Source organism: Python bivittatus, unplaced genomic scaffold, assembly GCF_059951505.1.
Source record: "Python bivittatus isolate LINGU-HERP-01145 unplaced genomic scaffold, Pbiv_v1 ctg000160_np1212, whole genome shotgun sequence".
NCBI classification, from domain to species: Eukaryota; Metazoa; Chordata; class Lepidosauria; order Squamata; family Pythonidae; genus Python; species Python bivittatus.
Window position 1 is genome coordinate 1,502,733 of NW_028277076.1, and position 13,798 is coordinate 1,516,530.

The 13,798-nt window shown below is 55.2% G+C and overlaps 1 protein-coding gene across 1 annotated transcript in view; it reads right to left on the bottom strand.

Annotated features, from left to right (window-relative positions):
- The window catches only part of NR5A1 (nuclear receptor subfamily 5 group A member 1), a 32,540-nt gene extending 19,190 nt beyond the window's left edge, over positions 1-13,350 (bottom strand). The window contains exon 1 of the mRNA XM_088146878.1: positions 4,618-13,350. The gene's annotated coding sequence lies outside the window, so the exon portion shown is untranslated. The remainder of the gene's footprint in view (positions 1-4,617) is intronic.
- Positions 13,351-13,798: the final 448 nt, after the last annotated feature.

Here is a 13,798-nt window from a genome sequence, read left to right on the forward strand (position 1 = left end):
CCGCCTTTATAGCCGCGGGGACGTGTGCGCCGCTGCGCCTCCGCACCGCTCTCTGCGGGCGGGGACGCAAAGGACCCCCCCTCGCCGCCGGGGAAGGAGGGCACTGGAGGGGGCTTCGCTCTCCGCTCTGTCCCCGGGGGGGGGCGGGCTCGGCCAGAGTCCACCCTCCCCCTGCCCGGCGGTGCTCCTCCCGCCCAGCCGCCCAACGGGATTCGCGGCCTCCGCCCTCTTCTTCCTGCCCCCATTTCCAGAGGAGGAAAGGTCCCGTCTGTCTCCCCGAGTCAGAGCCCCGACGGAGCGCACCGGTTGCTCCACGCAGCCGGGAGAGACGACGGATCTGGCTTCGGCAGGAGACTGGAAGGCTGCGGTTTTCCGGCGAGCAAAAAACTTCCCCAAGACGCACACCAGGCCAGCCGCGGCCAAAGAGCCCAGCCGCCCTGCCTCCCCGTCACAGCAAGGCCGCTGCTGGGTGCGCGGCTCTCCCCCTCCCTGGGTTGATGGGACCTGCCTTCCGAGACCCGAGGGCTGTCCATACCACACGGTTTCCGCATCCTTAAGGGACCCTGATTTCTTCCACTGGCCCAGTTTCTGGCTCCACAAGGTGCAATGAGCCTTCAGCCAACCCATAGCTGGACGGGCACAGAAGTCTATTAAAATGCGTCTGGTGCTTTTGTGGCTCGGGGTATGGTCGTGTGAATGAAGTCTTAAATTCTCTCCCTTCTCCTCGCCTCCCTCGGGGATTTCCCCCACCTACGAACTGGACACACACACACACACACACACACACACATCGCCAGTCTCTTTCAGTGGGTAAACTTTCCTGATCACCTGCGTTCCTGGGGTGTTGGGACACAGCTCCCATCCCTCCCTGCCAGCAGCAGGACTCAAGAGGGAAATTGTAGTCCCAGCCCTTGGCTTAGGGAACGCGGCGCAACGCGCAGGAAGAACACGGGCGATTTCTCCCCCGAGCCGCGGCGCGTGAAAGTTGGAGGGCGGTCTGTCCCTTCCCACCATCCCCTTCCCACGGCGCCGGGTTTTCGGAAGCCTTGCTCGCTTCTTCCCGATTGAATACAAGTCCGTCAGACCTGGGGCATCTCGAGGGCGGGGCGGTGGGTGAAGGAAGGAAGGAAGGAAGGAAGGAAGGAAGGAAGGAAGGAAGGAAGGAAGGAAGGAAGGAAGGAAGGAAGGAAGGAAGGAAGGAAGGAAGGAAGGAAGGAAGGAAGGAAGGGCCGACCTATACCCTTCCCCTCCCGTAAAAGAGAGAGAGAGAAAGAAGGGAAGGGGAAAAAAACGCGCGCACCCACACCCTCCCTAAACCGCTTGCTCCCTAACGGCAGCGGCTCTGGCGTTCTGCGTTCATTTTACCACACCTGGCGAGAAATCGCGAACTCCGCGCTGCAGGTCTGAACCGGCGATACAGAGAACAGGGAGGGAGGAGGGCGCTCCCTCTCCCCCCCCCCCCGCGCCACCGACGAGCGGGAGCGGCGGAACTTCCCGGGGGGAAGCGCTCCGAGGCGCAGGACGGCGCGAGCCCCCCTCGGAATCTGGGAAGGGCTGGAGAAAGGGGATTGCCGCGGACTTACGGGGAGGCACGCGGGGGAGGATTCCTTTTTTCTTCACACACACACACACACACACACACCCCGTAAAATGCGCTGCCCACGTCCTTCCCTACTGGCCTAGGGAAACTCCTCGCTTCCCTGACAGTAGCGGGGGTGGGGGGGGGATGAACTTCGGGGACTGCGTCCTCCCCGCCCCTTGAGCTTCTGGAGACCCGCTGGGTGCCCTTGCCTGTCGCCTTCAGCCTTACCTATCCCCGGGCAAAGGGCCCCGACTCTCTCCCATCTCTAACCTCCGGGGCAGAAAGCTTCTACCAGAATCAACGCGCCACAAAACCCTGGGGGGCTCTTGCTGAGATAGAGGGCGATTTTCGAGGGGCTGCAATGTTTTGTCCTTCCTTCCTTGTCTTGCCTGACGCTCCTTTTTAACCTCCCCACCATGGTCGGAAGAGCTGGGGCAGCAACAGACACCCAGCATCGGTCCCAGCCCAGCCCGCAAACGGGAGCCAGCTCGCAAAGCCCTCCAGCCAGAGGAGGAAAAACAAACCCCGAAAGGAACAGTCAAGTGGAACCGAAAGGAAATCCAGAGCGAGCAAGCAGGGCCCGCCACGGCCAGAGAGCCTTGGCACGGGCGCCCCTCTTCTCTCCACCGGCCAGCGGGTTGGGCAGTGCTTGGGAAGAGCCTCCCGCCTGCCCGCCCACGCCTCTGTGGAGGTCAAAAGAGCCAGAACCAGGAGAGCAGCGGCACACTTCGCCCGGCCTTTCCCCCCCACCCACAAGGCAGCCAGCCTGAAGTCTGAGCACCTGGAAATCTAGCCTCTCAAGGAGTAGGCTGGGCCTATGGAGATCTCCCTGCAAGGAGCTGGATTGTACTGCAGGGACGAAGGACCTCTTCCCCCACCCCGTGCAGCAGGAGCACGGCCCCCCCACATTGACACACACACGTCCACACACTTGCACAAATCCATTTTCCTCATTCCACCCCCAATCCAGGCGAAGCTGCCTTTGCCGGTACCTTCCCGTGGGGAGGGGTGGGGGGGCCCTGCCTCATCTCGCTGGGTCTCCCCTCCAGCAGCGTTCCTGGAAGGAAGCATTTCCTGAGTGTAGAGTCAGCCTCGGCTGGATGGGAAATGGCGGCCCAGAGTTGCCTGCGGTAGAGAGTCGGAGGCCTGAAGCTGGCATTCTCTTGCAGAGGAATGCCTGCTAATCAAGGGAACAATATTATCCCAAGAGCCAGAGTGCCCCTAAGATTAGGCAGAGTGTCCCTTCCCTCCAGGCCAGGGCTGAACTGGAAGAGGCAGACATCTTTGGGCTGTTGAGGTTTCAATCTGGGAAAGGCGAGCTTGTCTGTCCAGATGTGCAACTGGTGGGAAGGACGCTAGGGTGGCAACCCAACATCTTGAAGGTCACATGCAGCCACCACCACCACCCAACTTAGTCAAAAGGATGGAGTGGCCATCAACCCAACTTTGCAGCTAACACAGATGCTAATCCCTTTTAAGAGGGGAATAAATTTCAACAGGGCATTAGAAGAATGGGACAAGAAGGTCCAACCTAACCAACGTTGTCCTCTTTATTCCATTTATATCCCTTGTGGCACGGGATTCAATAGAGACACAGGCAAAGTCCCCCATCTTCCTTTTGACAATCCCAAATCAAATGCAAAGACATAGGAAGAGGATGCCAAGCCCTACTGAAACTGACTGGCTGTGTTTAGCTGAAGACAGACACGATTGAGCAGGAGCAGAAGCAGAGAAGGGCCATCTCACAGAAGACTTGTTCTCTGATGCCCACAGGAATATGATTAAACATAATGGGCCTCCTTTGAAGGAGCCTGGATTTCATGGGAACATTTGGAGAACCTGGACAAGTAAACAATAGACCCAGTTTCTGGAAGGTTGGTTGGATTCTCTCTTTCCATGTCTCCAAACATAGTTCACTAAGCATTGGTTGGGAATCCTCTTATGCTGGGGATCCTGGACCAAAGAGCAGGCTAGATGACCTCAAAGCCTCTTCCAGTTCTTCTGTCCCAGAAGACTAAAAGAGCTTCTTCCTTCTTACAAGACCCTTCCTCTGTTTTGGACTCTGGAATGTGTGATGGAATGAAGGAAGCATAACAAAACAACTTTCCCAGCCTCATCCATTTCTAGCAGGCCATCTTGTCCACCCCCCCCACCCGGACCGTTTCTGTTTGCAATCCCTCATGCGCACATTAGGAAGTAGGTAGCACTGATTTGTAAAGGGCATTTACAAATCAAGCCGGATCCCCCTTCCCACCCACTGAGCCCAAAGTCCTGCTTTCTAACTCCAAACCCGAGAGAAGACTTTTTTGCGGACCGAGAATCCGCCATTCAAGTGCGGCATCACGTTTTTTCTTTAGGAGGAAGAGAAGGAAAGGAGGCGCAAACGTCTGAGAAAGGTTCCCGTGCAACCAGCATCATCCCCCAGTTTTACTGGGTGAACTTTTCAGGAACCTTTTCTCCACCCAAAATGGAGGTTTTAAACCATTATTCACTTTCCGTGCTAAGATGTGGCTTGGCTCAGTTTCTATATTTTTGGGGAAAGCGGGTTGGTGTTATCGACTAATGGAGGAAAGGCACCGTGGCCTGCTCATGTGCAAGTTCTCAATCTGGGCCTAGCGTCCTCTCTTCCAAAACAAAACCATCCCCCCCCCCCACCGCCCGTATCAAAGCAGCCTGATTGGTCCCACCATGAAAACTGCCTCAAGTTGTGACCTCCTGGAAGTTCTTCCTGATTTTTTGGGGAAGCAAAGTAGCGCAGCTGGCACAGTGGGGAAGGATAGCCCTATGAGCAACTGGCACATTCACCAGCAGGTCTGGGCAAACAACAAAGGTAAGAAAGGTGCCATCAAAGATTCTACTTCCAGTTCAACATATTCCGGAGCTGAGATCTTGCAGGCCACGCCGGCATAAATGGAGAGATTGGCAGACAATCTCATCCCACCTCATCCCTAGCCAGAGACAAGGAATTATTGCAGAAGTAGATAAAAGTACAATTGTTTAAATGACCTTGGCAGTGGCTGTTAACAGTCACTTACTTGGAAAGTAGCCCTCTGCCTCCTTCTCTGCCCGCGCGACTCCAGAAGTGAAGATGGCAAAGGCCAAACCCTTGGACTCTGGTCTTAATCCGGATGGAACCACATGGAGCCCACTTTGCGACCGTGGGTCCCGCTCCCAGGTGGAACTGTGGGCGCGCTTGTCCTGGGAAGTGCAGCCTTTGCCGGACACTCAGCCAGTCCCCGCCTCCAAATGGTGGCCACGATGGGCTCGAAATGCTTGCCTCATTGGCTTTCTCCACGGCACGTGACAGCGTTAGCGAAAAAAAAAGAAGAAGAAGAAGAAGAAACGAAATTAAGATACAAAACACTGTTCCTAAACCAGCATCAGAATGTGGCAGCTGAGAAGATAAAGGAGGACCTTTGCCATAGATAAAGCAACAGGAGAAGGAAACTTGTTAAAGATGGTTTAGGGAGGGGCCCTGTGTGGACAGAGAACAGGCTCATTAAAAAATATGAGGGAAGGAGGGAGGGGAGCTCCGATGGATTTATTGCTCTGGTCCTGCTGGCCTGAACAATTTTATTTTTCTGTGCTCACCAGTCCACGGTTGGAAGATGAAGGCTGGTGCCGTCCTGGTTCAACCTCAACCGCAGGCCACGGAAAAGCCAGACTTCCATTTGGGCTAGTGTGAGCCGCTTCGGGGGTTGCTTTGTTTTGCTTCAGACCTGCCTCATTTTTAAATTGCGTCAAGCGAAAACCCCTCTGCTTTCATGCGCAAAGGCAGTTTGGATGCCGAGATGGAGGACAAATGCATTCGGACCATATTTGTATACAAATGTTTCCAAGCCGTATCTGCGCTGGAGGGACAGAGGCGCTGGTGTGCCCTGGCTTGGCAAGGCTCGCCCTTTGCAGAACGTCTCAGTGGGGCTTGTGGATTCAAATCATTTTTTTTTTTTAATGTGCAGAGAATGGCTTGCCCACAGCGAACACCCTAGAGAAATCTGCCCCAGATGGAGACGTGGCCAGAATGTCCACCAAAATGCATCCAGATAGGGTGGGGAAATGGCACTTGCGATGGGGAAAATGGGAAACTGAGCAAGGTCAAGGCTTGCAGGCCTTCTCATCCTTCTCCATGGATATGGAGAAGGCTCTACTAGCCTGGGAAGACCAAGTAGAATGGTGGCGATCTTCCAGAAGGTCATGGTGAACCCACCATCCCCACGAGAACATGAGGTGTGACTTCATGATGTCAGAAAACTCAGGGATTTCTGCCTGAGATGAATGTAGGCTAATACAGAGTGAGTTCTGCCTCTTCACAAAACCATCACAATGCTTAGGAGAACCTCAAAGGTCACTCAGTCTAACTTCGACTCTCCAGCCGTTATCCTCTTCTGAGATGGTTTATTTCACCACCACGGTTTTAATAACCAAAAACCTGTTCCGAACATTTCACAGACGTTCTTTTTCCTTTACCTTGAATTGTCTGGTCCCGTTCCTGTTTCCTAAAATGACATTAACCCCCCACCCCAATGTTTCTGTGTGGATGAAAAAGAAAGCAATCTAGTTTGGAATGAAGTCTAGGCACGCCATATTTCTTTTTCAGCTGGTGAAAAGGCTAAACATTCACTTCTTTTCTAGGCTAAACCCTCCCATCACCTCTCATTCTTCCTCACCATCTTCACAAAGACATTTGGCGCATCAATGTCCTTAGACTACGATGCTCAAAAATGGATAGTAGGAAGACAAGAGACTAGTCTTAATTTACTCAGCCGAAAGCATCACTTCAAGGCTGCTTCTTGGAGAAGCATCTTGTGATATGGCTGATGGATTGATTTTTTTTTTTTTTATCAGTTTTGGGGTGGGGAGAGTGTGAGGAGACGACGCAAAAGAATGAAAATGGCAGGAAATCCCACGAGCGCCAAAATATTGTCGTAATGCAGAAAAGCAACTTAAGAATGGTGGTGGGAATTTTTGCAGCTATCCAGCAGCATCAAAACAACACGTGGGGGGCTATTTTGGAAGGGAGCAGGGGGTGGGGGGTGTAATAAGAGGGTGGGTTCCTCGAAGGGAGGCCCTGTGATGACAGGAGGAAAAGATTGGCTTCCCAAAGCGTGATGAAAAATCAGTGGGATCTGCACTGTTGCAATTAGTGCCCCCCCCCCCATTTGTAAAGTGTCCTTCTAAAAACCCACAAGGTGTATTTCTGAGCGGCTTGATCTGCAGATGCTGCTGAGGCAACGATGTCCTATTTCTGTTCAGGAGGAAGAACAAGAAAGGGAGTTAGGACTTCTGAATGTTCTCTCTCTCTCTCTGTTTTTAACTTTTAGGGTTTCTTCTCTCGGAAGTGACGTCTTTTCTGCACCGTCCCCACACTCAAGCTGCCTCGTGTGCTTGTTCTGTGCCGGTCAAGAAGGCGTGATGCTTCCAGATCCCGAATCTTGCAGCCCAGCTACCCCAGCGCGCTCTCTCTCTCTCTCTCTCTCTGATTGGCTGGGCTGCTGAGCAGAATGCCTGCAGCCATCCAATCAGAGAAAGGGAAGTCACAGAACCTCTGCAAAAAAGGGGTGCTTCCCTTTTGGGGGGTGGGCCTGACAATGAAAGCGTTGTGCTCTTTGTACAACGGTACAAGATGGGTAGATTTGTGGGGCTCGAAATGTTGCAAAGGGGACAGGGGGGCGGGTGGAAGAAGACTCCAGGAAGTTTTGCAAACGGAGGGACCCTCTGCTGCAAAAGGAGCCCTCAAAAGCCGAAGGGGCAGAAGAGCAGGCCGCCTGCGCTGGGCTCCAGCTTTCTATCGTGCACAGCCGGTTGGGGAAGGTTGGAAAAGATGGAGATGGGGAAGCAGGGGCTTAAGAGAGGGAGAAGACAGGGGGCCTGGTGAAGAGAAGGAGATGATCTCAAGGAGAGGCAGAGGAAATGCAGGGAAAAGGGTCAGGCAGAGGCTCTCTGGTGGATAGGTTGGAGGTGGTCAGCCAATTGAGCTAATATTTCTCTCCAGGGCTCTAAGCAATGCCAGCTTTGAGACTATGCAGGTGGAGGGGCAGAGGGTTTCCCCATAGATCCCTCCCCATCAGCAAAGGAACCAGGAGCTAGCAAGGAGGTTTGGGTGCCATCTGCACAAAGCGGTTCTCACCGCTCTCCTGCCTCCAGCTGCCCTTGGACCTTCTTTCAGGCCCGTCTTCTCCCATTGTGCATGGGGCCCCGCCTTCACCCCCTCAAAGGATATCGCCAAAATCTGCCGTGGCAGAGTTTTGTTCGGGAACTTCAGACCGGCAAGTGCAGGCGTTGGCCCTCAGTCTGGACCCGGTGGGGTTGGATCTTGTGTCCCCCTGCAGAGGTGGGTCCCACGGGCCCCTGAGGGCCCGCAGAGTGCTGCAGGCCGGCTGCCTGCACCCCAGCCTGGTCTAGCCCCAGCCCCCGGCCCCTCCTAGGCCTCTTCCCTGCGTCCCAGCTGAAAGCAGCAGTGGAGCAAGCGAGAAGAGAGCGGGTTTCCGGCTGCATCAGAGACAATTATCAGCAAAATGCCAGATGTTCCGAGCCGGTGCCAATGTCATGAGAAATAAATCTCAGGAAGGTTCAAGGCCTCGGCTGGGTGGGTAGGGCGGCTGAGCTGCTCGGCCAAGAGCGCAAGAGCAGAAATGGCTCCCGAGTAGAGTGGCGACTTCCTTGGCAGGCCGGGAACGGCTGGCTATTTTGGACAATGGGGGTCTTCGGGTGGGGGGGGAAGCCAGCCACATCCTTGCCAACCTTGGGCTTTCTGCCCTATTCCCAAGTCGTCCTCTGGCCATTCAAATGTCGAAAAAGCCTCTGCTGTCGCAGGGGTTCAAGGTTGGTGGGGGCCTTGCCTGGAAGCCCCCTTTCTTGCCACAGAGGGGGCAAAAGGGTGGCGTGCTGCTTCCGTGTTCAGAGGGATGCTGCTGACAACTAGACCCACGGTTCTTCCGAGGCTGGCTCTTCAGGTTTTGCGGACTAGATCTGCACCTCTTTTGGGGCTCCGCTGCCAGGACCCCCGGGGAGGAGACATCCTTCAGGGGCTTTGATGCCTCCTTCCAGCCCCTGGGCTGGCTAGTTCAGCCTCAACTTGGCTCTGCTTAGGTAGAAGAGGGTAGAAGACCAGCCCCTGCTGTTGGACTGGAGGCTGGGAGAGTTCTGGAAATCCTAGATGGGGCTTTATATTGTTCTTTAGAGGGGAGGGGGACAGCGGAGGGAAGACCCACCGAGTCTACAAATGACTGGGAAGGGTTAGCCAAAATGGCTAAGCCAAGAGTTGCAAGCTGGGTGCCCGGGGCATCAGCTCTGTGGAGCAACTTCAACTCAATACCCAAGCCCGCAAGGCCTTCTTTCTAACGCAGGTGGTGGTCTTACTCTGCAGCACGCAGATCCTTCCTCTGGGCCAGTGCTGTCTTCCCTGAGTGGCACCAGCACCCCTTTTGGGGAGAGGCCTTTCCCAGTCCTCCCTGGAAGACAAGGGATCAGCACTGGGGCCTTCCACGTGCCATGCAGAGACTCTGCGTGCGCCTTTTCCCCCAACTTATCGGTGGGAGGTGGAGGAGGACCCTCTGTGAAGTTCGACAGGCCTTGCAGCAAGCCGTCTGCTGCGGAACTGAAACAGGCAGCCGGGAACAGACATGCGCCTGGCAGGATGTGCTCAGGGCAGCCTTGATATTTCATGGAGACCAAGAGGGAGATAGATAAGACCAGTATCTTCATCCTTTCCTGGTTATCTGCAGCAGGGTTCAGCCTCTTGCCTCTGCCACGTTCCTGGAACGTGCCTGGAACAGGTGTGGCCCGCCCCACAGGATGCAAGAGCCTCCCCTCTCCCCACCGCTTGCCAGGGGCCAAGTCCCTGACTCCGGCGATAACGCCTGGGCTGCGCAAGCACAGGCACACCAGATGCCCCAGCCTTGGGCTTCGCGCATGCTCTGCTGGGCTGCGGTCGGTGGTCTTTGCAAGGGAGCGCAGCCCTGCCAGCAGGCCCGGCCCGGCCCATTGTGGCTCGCTTCCCCTTGGCAACTGCCAGGAGCGCAAAGCCAGCGGGAGGTCAAAGCGACAAGCTTGTGTTGCCAAGGTCTGAGGCGACGGCTTGGACATCTCTCCAACGGGAGTGAACACTAAAGAGGTAGCATGGCCTCCAGCCACAGTCCTACAGCCAGATGTGGCTCCTGGCCAGATCGTAGGTACCCCACTTCAAAGCCTTCTGCAAGAGATAAATTGGGACACCCCCCCCCCCCCGGTGGTGACCCAAGATTATTCCAGCCTGCTCTGCCAAAGGGATGGGGAGGAAAAAAAGGCCGGTCCTACCCATTCATTTTGCCCCCTGCATCGATGGTGTGTGGCCTCCAAGAGATGTTCCAGGGGACCAGTTCCCTCCATTGTTGTGTATTCAACCTCCTAAGTTGCTAGTGAAGTGAGCTGGCCCCCGGTCCCGCTTCTCGCCGGAGGCAGAGGAAGCTCAACTGGGGAATGGATTCAGAAGCAAACCTGGTTAAGCGAGGCTTTGAATCCAGGGTAATCTCCCCTTTTGCGTGCAGGAGTTTGCAACTTGAGTCCTCCACCTCACAGTGAAGGGTTTGGCTTCCAAGAATTTGTTCCTTGACATTGCTGGGGGACCACATCTGCTGAGGGTCCCCAACTGGAGGCTTCTCCCACCCCTACCTGGTTCAACACATCTGGACGACAGGGGGGTAAGCCATAGGCCTATCATTGGGCTTAAAACAAACCTTGCAGGATGGGGAGCCCGGACATAGGGCTTGGCCAAAGAAGGCCCCCCACCAGCTGGTCTGCCTCTCCTGCTCTGAAGGTCGCTAGAAGAACCGGTGACAAGACAGTCTGACAAGCAGAGTCCTTGAGCCCCATAATGGATGTTCCAGGCAATGCTGACATTTGTGATCCACCAAAAGATCAGGTTAATGAGAATGACGCTGGCGACAGCGTGATGTTTGCCCTCCGGCTTGCGATTGCAGGCCAGGTGGCCTTCGGCAGTGACTGATGGTGCCCGTGATTTCCCCAGCGCAAAAACTGCTGCCGCTGCCCAAGAAGATGAGGAAAAGGTCTACCCGGCGGCAGAGGGAAAGATTAGGAGGAGCTGAACACGTGCCCTGTTGCTAGGCCGCCTGGAAAGCAGGAAGACGCTTGGCTTGATTAAAGATCCATCTGCTGGGAATGCTTCGGGACTCGCTTGTTGATCGGTGGACACTTAGGGCATCTTTTTAACCATGGACGTTTCACTGTTTTATTGTTGCGCCCCAGCGAGTCTGTGAAGGTGGTGGAGACCCACCAAGTGAGAAAAGAACTAAATGTTGCATCAGGATGTGTGGCAAACCGGCAGAGAGACAGGTGGGTTGAGTTCATAGGACAGGCTACGTCCACAGGAGTGACTTCAACCTTGCTTTCTTGAAGTCTCCACCCAGGAAAGCAGGACTCCAACCCTAACCCAAGGACCACCTGGATGGCCTTCTTGTCAGCGATATGGAAGGGAGGTGCCACTGCCTTTTTCAGAATGTTTTCTCAACTTTCCTGTCTGGACCAAAAACAGGGATTTCCTAGTCTTAGTGTTTCTATCATCCAAGGTCAACTGGCTGGAGTCACCTGCTGAGACTAAACCTGGACGTAACAAAACCCAACTGCCACTTCCCTGTAACAGGCTCAGTCGAGGTGTGTGCATGTAGTTCAGGAGTTGCCCACTTCATGGCCCAGAAGACACACAACAGATCACCACAAAGGCTGGGTGTAGAAGAGTCTAGGGAGCTGTGAGAACCCAACTGTGGTGGTGGGCTTCCTTCCCACTGTTCCATGGTTTCTCAGAGGGGGAGTCTAACTGAACAGAGGCAGTGAACGATGTCTGTCCAAATGTTGTCAAGCTGCTCAATGCTGACACAAGAGGGTACTTGGTGTTGTAGTTCAGCAACATTGGGAGGGTTATGGCCTTCTGCCCCAGCACTAGTGGGAGGTGACAAAAAGGGATGTGGGAAAAAATTGGAGTTATACTGAAGTTTCATTGGAGTTCAAGCTGGGGACTAAAGGCTTGTTGGAAAAGGAAGAAGGGAATCTGAAGGAGAAGATTTCAAGGTTAAGTGGGAACAAGGGAATATGTAGGAAGGCCTTTTAATGGAGAGCAGTGTACGTCTTTATGTACTGAGCCCCTAGTCAGCCTGGCCAACGGGGAAGGGCACGGGGACGGGCATCAGAAGATGCAATTCTGCCACATCTGCAAAAGGGCAGGAATGGCATCGTGTTTGTCAAGAACATTAGGCAGAAGTGGCTGGATGCAGGCTGCGGAGCAGAGCACGAGAGCTTCCCTCCACCCGCCCCCCAGGCCAACCTCAGAGAATCTGGACTGTCTTTGCTTTTGTTCAGCGTTTCAACACAGCTGACCCAAAGCAACAGGAGCTCTCTACTGGGGCAAGGACGGGCTACATCTCAATGCCCTTTCCTCCTCTCCTGGGTCCAAGGAGGTGGCACTCCATTGGACGGGGAAAGGCACCAGCTTCTTCTCCTTAGGAGAGTGGCCAGCCACTCGCAAGTCACCGGAAGAGAACGAAGAGGAGGAGGAGGACTGGCATCTCCATGGAAATAGCTTGAACAGGGGACTTTGTTGTCAGGGGAACCGACCGTCAGGGGTCTGGTTTTGTGGAATGTCAGCTCTGCAGAGAAGTCAAGAGCCGGTCCCCGCACCAAAGTCACTCTGGATGCGGAAGGCGCATAACATGAGATCTGCTTCCATCCGGGTTCCTTGGCCAGCTGGGCTCGGCTTCTCCTGGAGATCCTAATCCTACTCGGGGGACCCAGCCACGTCCATCCAGCTGCGGTCCTGGTCCTGCAGCTGGACTGGCCCTAGCAAGATGCCAAAACGACTGAGGTCCATCTCCTTTTGGAGAGAGAGGCTCCCTGGCGAGATGCCCTTTGCCTCCTCTGGCCATGCTGGGTGGGGCTTCCCCCCCAGGATAATGGTGGCCCAGAAAGGTTGAGAAGAAGGCACCACGTTAGCAAGAGAAGGCCAGCCTGATTTATGGGACAACAAAATACGGGCTGGGGAGTGGGAAGGACTGATTGGTGCATCACCCGGATTGTCATTGACCGCATTGTAACGTCCCTGCTTCGTGTTTCGAGCCGTTCAGTAGATCTGCCCAGAGAAGTTGGACAGCAGGGGGATCAAAGATGGAATCGCCAGGGCCAAGTTGGGAGAAAGGAACCCAGAAGGGCGTTTGCTGACCACTCAGCCTGTTCCAAAGCGGGTTTGGAGTTTAGGAGAGCAGAGACAGAGGTGGTGGAAGCCACAGAGGGCGGCAAGCGTCTGCTCACTTGGGCGTGGCTGCAGCCATCTCTGCTTGGTGTGCGCACGCCCAGACACACGGGCACTCCTCCTGGGGGCTGCACAGCTCACGCCGGGCAGAGTGGGCTTGCGGGGCGCCTCCGCCGCCTGCCATTCAATCTGACCCGGGGTGGACTTTAATTGATTCGCTGCTTCCCTTCATGGTGCACCAGTCAAGGCTGCCTTTTATCTGAGCTCCCTTGTGTGTGGGGTCTTTTCTTGTTCTTGCTGCGATTGTTCCTCACTGCGCAGCAGCCATTCAGCTGACAGAGACTCATCCTGCAGAGGCTAAAAGAACACCTGATGCCTTCTACCCAACAACACCCAGCCTGAGCCCTCCAGCAGGAAGATGAGGGATCGGGACCCACCCCAGCCTGGGTACCCTTCCTCTCCCTCCCCGCTGATGGATCAGCAGAGTGAAGAGGGGAGGGAGGGGAGAAATCCTAGGCTTTGACCCCCCCCCACCGAGGCTGGACCCCCCCCACCAAATGCTTCATTGCAGTCTGTGCCAACGGTGCCCCGCTGCCCAACCCTCGACCCCTTTCCGAAGTGCAAGGCCAGGTTCATGCAACGCCAAAACCAAGTCCGCCCAGTGAGACAACGCGCCAAGCCACCTTCCAGCAGGAAAATAGGACGGCCGAGAGCCGGGCGGTGCAGAACTGTTCACATTTATTAGTTTCGAATTTCTAACACTCACTAAACATGCGCTTAACACTTATTGGTCACATTTCCAAAGGTAGTCAAGTCAAAGGGGAGCTGGGGAACCAAGCAGCCCCACGCCAGGGCGCCCGGTTCCCACTGGGGAGCCTGGCCACTTCCAGTTGTTCGGGGCACTGCCAGGCTCTGACGGGCAGGGGCACCAACCCTCCTTCGAAGAGCATGCCTGGTGCCCGTTCCTGCCCGGTTGAACT